We start from the raw sequence: 7,835 nt of genomic DNA on the forward strand, positions 1-7,835 counted from the left end.
TCTCTTTAGACATCACAATCATGACTGCCTTCCTTAGAGTGCCTTTCCAACAATACAAACCCCACACTACTTGGCAACCTTCTGAGGAGCTCTTTCAAATATGAGGCTCCTTCCTTTTGTCACCAATCCTCACTTACAGATCTTAATTTTGCAAAAAAAATGTAGTCTTCAACTTGTTTTGAGCTTCTCTCTTCCCTGATCAACTCGTCCCACCTATATCAACCAAGTTATTGTTATCTTACAATCTTCCTTGTTTGGAATTACATGTTTTTGCTCATGAGGATCTGCCTACTTCAGCTTGTTCTATACTCCAGCTTCTTCAGGGCATTGCAAATACAGTGACAACCAATGAGAACAAGTCAAACACATCTTTTCCGTCGTTGAGCTTAAATTGTAGAGAAAGAAGATGGTAAGTGTGCTGACAAAAATAAGTTCCATGAAAATTGCATTTGATGAGATCATATCTGGAGTTCTGTGTCCAATACTAAACATATGCTTCTAACAATTATATATAATGTAAACTAATGTTTGCTGATACATTGCTTTGGAAACATGCTCTAATTTTTGTGCAAAATTTGCTTGTTAAGAACAGGGATAACAGCTCACACTTGCCAGAAAGTACTTAGAATAGCAACATATATATATATATATATATATATACAGTTTCTGGTCAGAGGTCAGAAAAACATTGTTTAAAGTGAAGAATGCTGAGCACTATCATAAGGCTAACACTGTTTTGTTTTGTTTTCGGAAGTCTCTGTAGCTTCCTGCTGCTCACACAGCACAGATTTAACATATGAAAGTCAATGAAATGTTAACTATGTATATTAAAATCATTTCCTAGGTTTACACATCTATTCTTATATTTTTAAAAATAAATATAGGTTTTGAGAATTTGAAAGGATGTAAAAATGTCTGAATCCTCACTGTTGTACAGGATGAATGTAAAATTAAAACTAAAACGACTTAACTATCGTTTTCTAAAACGAAAAGTGCCAAGCCAGTCAGAGCAGAAAAGGAGTAGGCTACAGGCTTACATAGAGTGTTTTATCAGCACTTTGTCTCATAAAACAAATCTGGAATTCAGTTGTCTTTAACTCAGGTATTAATTTTTATGGAGTTTAAACTTATTTGAAGGTGTTATTTGACAGAAACATTAATATTAGAGTCAACATATGGTGGATATATTGCATGAATTTTTAAAAGAACTAATATATCAACCAAAGCAATGTTTATACACATTTGCCTATGTGCAAATTGGATATATGTATATCCAATGTGCGTATATCCAATCCACGATATATATTCGCACACACGATATGTATACTTCTTTTCCACTTACCTGAGCTTGACACAGTGCATTTTAGTTCCACTTCCCTTAGAAATAAACAGCATGTGAAGTGGCAATTTTAATGGGGTCTACAATCTTTTTAGTCTCACTGTCCCCACGCTAATGAAGCCCTTCTTTCTATTGCTTAGACAATTACAACAACTTTTTAATTAGCCTCCTTTTCCAGTTTATCTGGCACATTGATTCCAGAGAAACATTCTTATGTCACAGCCATAATCATCTGATTGTCCTGTTAAGATATATTCAATGCCTTCCCAACATCAGCTCAATATTCATTTTGAAATTATCAAGGTACAAAATGATACTTATATTTATTTTTCGTAAGCCTAAATAGTCAACTTACAGTATTGAATTACTGGGTAAGAGAAAACATGGCAAAAATTGTACAGGTATAGGTATAAAGTTAATCTTTCAAACTTATAACCCTGTGGCAAGTATTAATATCTCCCCTCTATTTTGCTTCTTCTTAGTTTTAATACCAGATTAGATTTTAATTCTTTATTCTCTGGCTTTAACTTCTCATATTATAATTAAAATTCCTCTAGGTAACTTACTATGGAAGTCATCTATTACATTGTGATAAGACACAATATGTGACGACAAACAAATGAGCGTGATTGCTTCAGCCAAAGAAAGTTCATGTTCTTCTTGCTTTTTACTTGTACCACATGGATAAAAAATAATTTATCTTTAAAGCACAAATACTTGAAGGCAATTTAGAAACAACTTTATTCCGAATTATGTGAATAATTCACAATTCCATATAACATCTGCAGTATATTATTTTGCAGATAAGAAATAAATATGAGAAAAAAGTTTATATGAAGGGTTGGAGGTGAAGCCAAAATTAGTATTCCAGTATCTGGATAACCAGATGTCTCCTCCAGTAAATTTACTTGACCATATAAAGTTACAAGCATAATTTTCTGAGAAATCTAAGGAGCCAGGAGCCCTGGAGACTTAGATTCTAATCCTCCTCTGCCACTTGCCATGTGTTCTGTCCAAATTGCTATGTGTGTATTTCCCTCGGCATAGCATTAAGGAAGAGGGTGCAGATCAAGACCATTTAAATTGTCTTTTAAACAAAAATTAAAAATCATATAAAATTGATATTATTAAATAATTAGTATTACCAAATAATTATAATAGATCTCATATTTTGTTTTTTGGACACCTCATAAATACACCACCCACCCTAACCAATTTTACAACTGGCCGTTCTCCTTGGGTAGGGCCATAGGCAATCCACAGCCTATAGGTGCCTATTGTGCTTATTAATTCTGCAGCTCAGTTGCTCATGAAAGCAACAATACATATCTTTCCCACTTATTTACACTATCATTGACTAATCCTGAACTGAGGACTTTCTGCATCAGCACAGATTAGATAAATAGTCAGGTTTCCTCTGTCTGGGCTGTCTAAATAAGAACATATCCCTCTTAAATATACAGAGTTTCCCATATCTAGCAGAATATTTGCAAGAACAACATTATAAAAGAAATAAATAACACTAGACATTGACTTTATTTTACTTCAAAATTAAGCTTCTCGGCAAATTATCCTAAAGCCAAAGTAAAAAATATACATAGTGACCATTCACGGAAAGAATACAGGATGACAGACTGATACGAAGAAAAGAATTTTAGTTTGCAAGCCTGAGAAATGGTTCTAGCCCAGATTCTAATACTCTCTGAGTGTGATCCTAATTCAACAAGCTTTCACAAGCCTCAATCTTTTCTCTAATTGTAGCAGAATTAAATTTATGTCTAATGTGATTTCTTATTAGAATATTCTAAAAGTTTCATGAGATCCTATTGAATTTATTTCCTGGGTTTCTCTTACAGCAGGCTTCTTTAGTACATGGACAGACTATAATTATGAACAAATGAAAATGCACTGAGGTTTCTGACTCAATAAGCAAAGCAAGACTCAGCTCATAGGATTGGAAAACAATGAATTAAAATTGAAACACTAATAAGGGAGTTTCCACCTCATTAGTTTCATAATGCACCCGCCCCTGCTTATTTCATTGTCACCAGTAAAATGTAACAGCTTCATATTTTATATTTATTATTTTGCATATACCATGTGCTTTAGACTATCCAATAAAGTTCACATAACAGAAAAAGCATGAATCAAGTCAGGCCAGTCTCAGTCTCTTGCACAATCTCTGATCATCCCCTCTTTATACACATTTTAGAAATATTTGTGATTATATTTTTGTTAATGGCATGTCATATGTTAAGCTTTATGTATTCCTTATATGGCATCTAGACTCTAAAATTCCTATTTGAACCCAATATGTGAATTGGTATAAGCTATATATACACCCTTTACTAATTCTTTTCATGGCTTCAATACCTAAAGCATTGAAAATACACACATTCACACACATGCACATATACACACATCCATGCATATGAAAATCTAATGGCTGTATTTTAATAAAAGTTTACCATAGAAATGTTCTGATTCCATTTATACATGCTTTATTACTGAAAATTTTATTATTCTAGTGCTAGTTTTATTTCCAGTTCCAGATAATATTGCATCTAAGTTGGCTCTTTAGAAAAGACTCGAACAGATTTTAATGATTTCCTCTGAAAATTTTCTGAATGCAACCCTGGGCCTGAGGGCTGTTCTTTCTCTGGATCACTGATTTGGTGAATGCCTCTCCAGAATAACTGAGGTTACAAAGACTGCCAATTTATTCTCCAAGGAACCCCCTCTTTCCAGGTAACAGTGGCATACTTTGAGGTGCTAAAAAAAGTTGATTGCTTTATAAAGAGGGATTTGGTAGTATTTAACAAAATACAAAGCTTGGCATGACTAAGGCTATAGAGCTCCTTCAATCTCAATAGGGTTACAGTTTTTGTTTCACTACCTGTCAAAAGAACACTGTGCCTGAGTGCAAAACAACCTAGCAGAACTCTCTTCTCACTTCTCTGCAACAGAGTTCATAGGCCCTTAGGTCTTCTCCTCTCTACATATGTTTCCCGTTTTTTATTTTTAATAATGTTCTGTTAGAGATATTTACACATAACTAATTAGTGGGCCAAGGATGAAACCTTTCCTAGAGGTATATTTCTATAAATATTACAATTTATTATTGCCTTTAAAATATCTAAACAGTACAGGGCCAGGACCAGGATGAAACAATAAGGCACTTGCCTCAGGTGCGAAATTTAAGGGAACTCCAAAAAAAAATCCCTAATAAAGATAAATAATATTTTAATGCAATATCCTAAAGCAGCAAAATTGAAGCAAAAATTCATGATGAACAAAATACAAAAATTTTAAATGAAGACAAGTTCCTATGCACTGTATCTAACTAAATAAGCCCTCACATTGCTGGTTGTTTCCTCTTACACTGGGTTAATTGAAACATACTAGAGTTCAGTTCATAAATGTCAGAATAAATATCATTAAACACCAAATCTATAATGTATTTATTTTTTTCTTCTGTATAAATTGAATTTTAATTGTTGGCCATGGGCAAACACAAGATGCACTTCATAGTCTGCTCTTGTTTCCAAAATAATTACAATTGGCTATGATATTCAATAACAGAATTTAGTGCAATGTTATTCTTTCCCTCCCACTAATAAAAATCAATTGCTCATGTGTTTCAGAAAAAAAGATATATTGTTTACAACTACTAAAATTCATCTTCATAGAATTATTCTGCTTATTTTTATTTTATGTTTTTTTAAAGCATGTTGAATCTAGGAATGAAAATAACAATAATGAATACTTTATAATTCCACACAGATGCACTATGGTATATCTGACTTTGTAATTTGCAATAATGAATTGCCACTAGAAAGCAATTATACCCACTCAGACCTTCTGTAGACCCTGCTTTGGGATGATTGGTTCATGCTGATCATCACAGCACACTGTTTTGGGGACACCACCAGAGTTTGAAAGAACATGTAAACATATATGTTTATATATGAACATATGCAATAACATACAAATAAAAGATTCTTATGTATAATAAAATAAAAATAAATAGTCCTTGATTGCGCATAAGAATAAACTTACTATTTAAAATTTGAGAAAATGTACACAAGGTACTCAGTAGAGATTATTTCTTGCTCAAACTCCTCTTCCTTGTCTGTTTCTTACTTTGCATTCAGAGAAGTCAGCCTTTCAGCTGACCTAATGAAAACATTGTTGTAAAAATGAGAGGCCAACCTGTGTGCAGTTGCAATTCAGCCAGAAAGAATGCTAATTCTTGGCTTCAGTACGTTGTTTAAAGGAATTATTCAGGCTTTTCTGTGGCATGGAACACGGTGATCAGCCAGGAACTGTTAGAGATGAAAATAACCTTGCTTTGTTATAACCCAAAAAGTGTAGCACTTTTTCAGTTTCATACAAGATGCTTACTTGTGCCTAGTTGAGAAAAAGACAGAGGGTTAGGAGAAGATGATGGATCACGTCTTGGCCATTTTCTATAAAGGATATGATTTCCTAATTAGTGTGTGCTTATAAGGGATTTGTAAAAGCAGTACAAACAAGTGTTTTAACAAAAGTACTGATACGGCTTTGAAATTGCCCAGGTATGGACAAAGATCTGCGGGCTCCCGGTGGAGGAACCAACTTGAGGGCCCCTCAACCCTTACCAGCTACGTGACCTTCAATTCTGAGCTAAAGTGTCTTTTTCCATGAAATAACATTACTGACATCCACTTCACAGAATTGTGGTAACAATTAAGTAACACAGCAACTATTAATAATTTGTAAATTATAAACTGTAATACAAATGTTGTAAAGGAATTTAAAGGATACATAGAGAATATGAGTAACGTTGTAAAGCCAATCTCCATTTGTACTGGGAAGAAATTTATTTTAAAATTATTTTTATCAGTCTATAAATGTATAAGCTGATCAGTCTTTAGAAGTATAACTGATAAAATATTGCAACAAAATCATTTATTACATTAAGATTTTCCTTTTTGGGAATACAAAGTATTAAAGAAACATTAATGGGCCTTATAATTTACTAGGTTAGAAAAGTCAATTGTTTAAGGAAAACACTTCATTTTTACTTACTAAAATATAAATTAATAAGAAAAGTGGAAAGAAAATTATCTCAGTTTGATAACTTTTCAAGTAGTATTTAAGTAACATATAAAGAAAGGTCAGTAGACCCGGGAGGTGGAGCTTGCAGTGAGCCGAGATCGCGCCACTGCACTCCAGCCTGGGCGACAGAGCAAGACTCCGTCTCAAACAAAACAAAACAAAACAAAACAAAACAAAACAAAAGGGCCGGAAGCCGTGGCTCATGCCTGTAATCCCAGCACTTTGGGAGGCCAAGGCGGGCGGATCAAGAGGTTAGGAGATCGAGACCATCCTGGCTAACACGGTGAAACCCCGTCTCTACTAAAAATACAAAAAATTAGCTGGGCGAGGTGGTGCACGCCTGTAGTTCCAGCTACTCGGGAGGCTAGGGCAGGAGAATGGCGTGAACCCGGGAGGCAGAGCTTGCAGTGAGCCGAGATCGCGCCACGGCACTCCAGCCTGGGCGACAGAGCAAGACTCCGTCTCAAAAAAAAAAAAAAAAAAAAAAGGAAAGGTCAGCAGAAATAAGATAATTCAATTATTACGAACTAACTAAAAAGTAAACATCTTATATCATAGTATTATTGACCCCTAGTAATTTTCAGACCAAGGAGAGATTATGTAAAATAAATTGGAAATTTGAAATTTCTAAATACTCTCATTGATCATATTAAAAATATATATTTCCTTGAATCATTACATTTGTTTAAAGTAACTTTTCATTACTATAATGTTCATTATTATTAACCCATGATTCTCAAATCTATCTCCATTCCCAATCTCTCTTCTGAAGTCCAGATTTCTATTTTCAGTTTTATACTGGACATTATACTTGAATATTTTCCATAGACCCCTAAAATTTAACCTGTTCAAAAATGAATTCAACATCTCCCACAGGCTCACATCTGCTCTGTCCATATATTCCTGTCTGATTGAGAAGCACCACCATCCACACAGTGACTCACATGTAAAAGGTGGCAGTCACAACCTTGCCTGACCTCAGACCCAACTGATCGGTCTCCAGGTTAAATGTATTCTATTTCTAAAATATCTGCCATTATTTATCATTGCATCTCTCTACTGTCCAACATCTCTTCTCATCCTCCACCACCACCTGTCCTTCCATGTATCACACTCTAATATATTCTATTACAATTCCACGGGGAAACACCCTATTGGGGTGCATCAGATAAGTTGATCAAGAGAATCCACCCAAGGATTACAGGATATTTAGTATCTTCCACCCCTCTTAAAGGCCGGTAACACCTAAAATTTGCAGGACCAAGCCCCATCCAATACATACACACATTTCTAATTATCTCAGAGGTGAGGGTACAGTTCTCCCATTATTTCATTAAATGCTCTGCCTCTCAGCCTTTAGAGCACATTCTTCAATGCTTTTGAAATGCTGGAATGC

The 7,835-nt window shown here is 34.5% G+C and overlaps 1 protein-coding gene across 4 annotated transcripts in view; it reads right to left on the reverse strand.

Moving 5' to 3' along the window:
• CNTN1 (contactin 1) overlaps positions 1–7,835 on the reverse strand; it is a 381,066-nt gene that overhangs the window by 299,040 nt on the left and 74,191 nt on the right. The window lies entirely within an intron of this gene.

The sequence above is a fragment of the Gorilla gorilla genome, chromosome 10 (assembly GCF_029281585.2).
Source record: "Gorilla gorilla gorilla isolate KB3781 chromosome 10, NHGRI_mGorGor1-v2.1_pri, whole genome shotgun sequence".
Taxonomy (NCBI): Eukaryota; Metazoa; Chordata; class Mammalia; order Primates; family Hominidae; genus Gorilla; species Gorilla gorilla.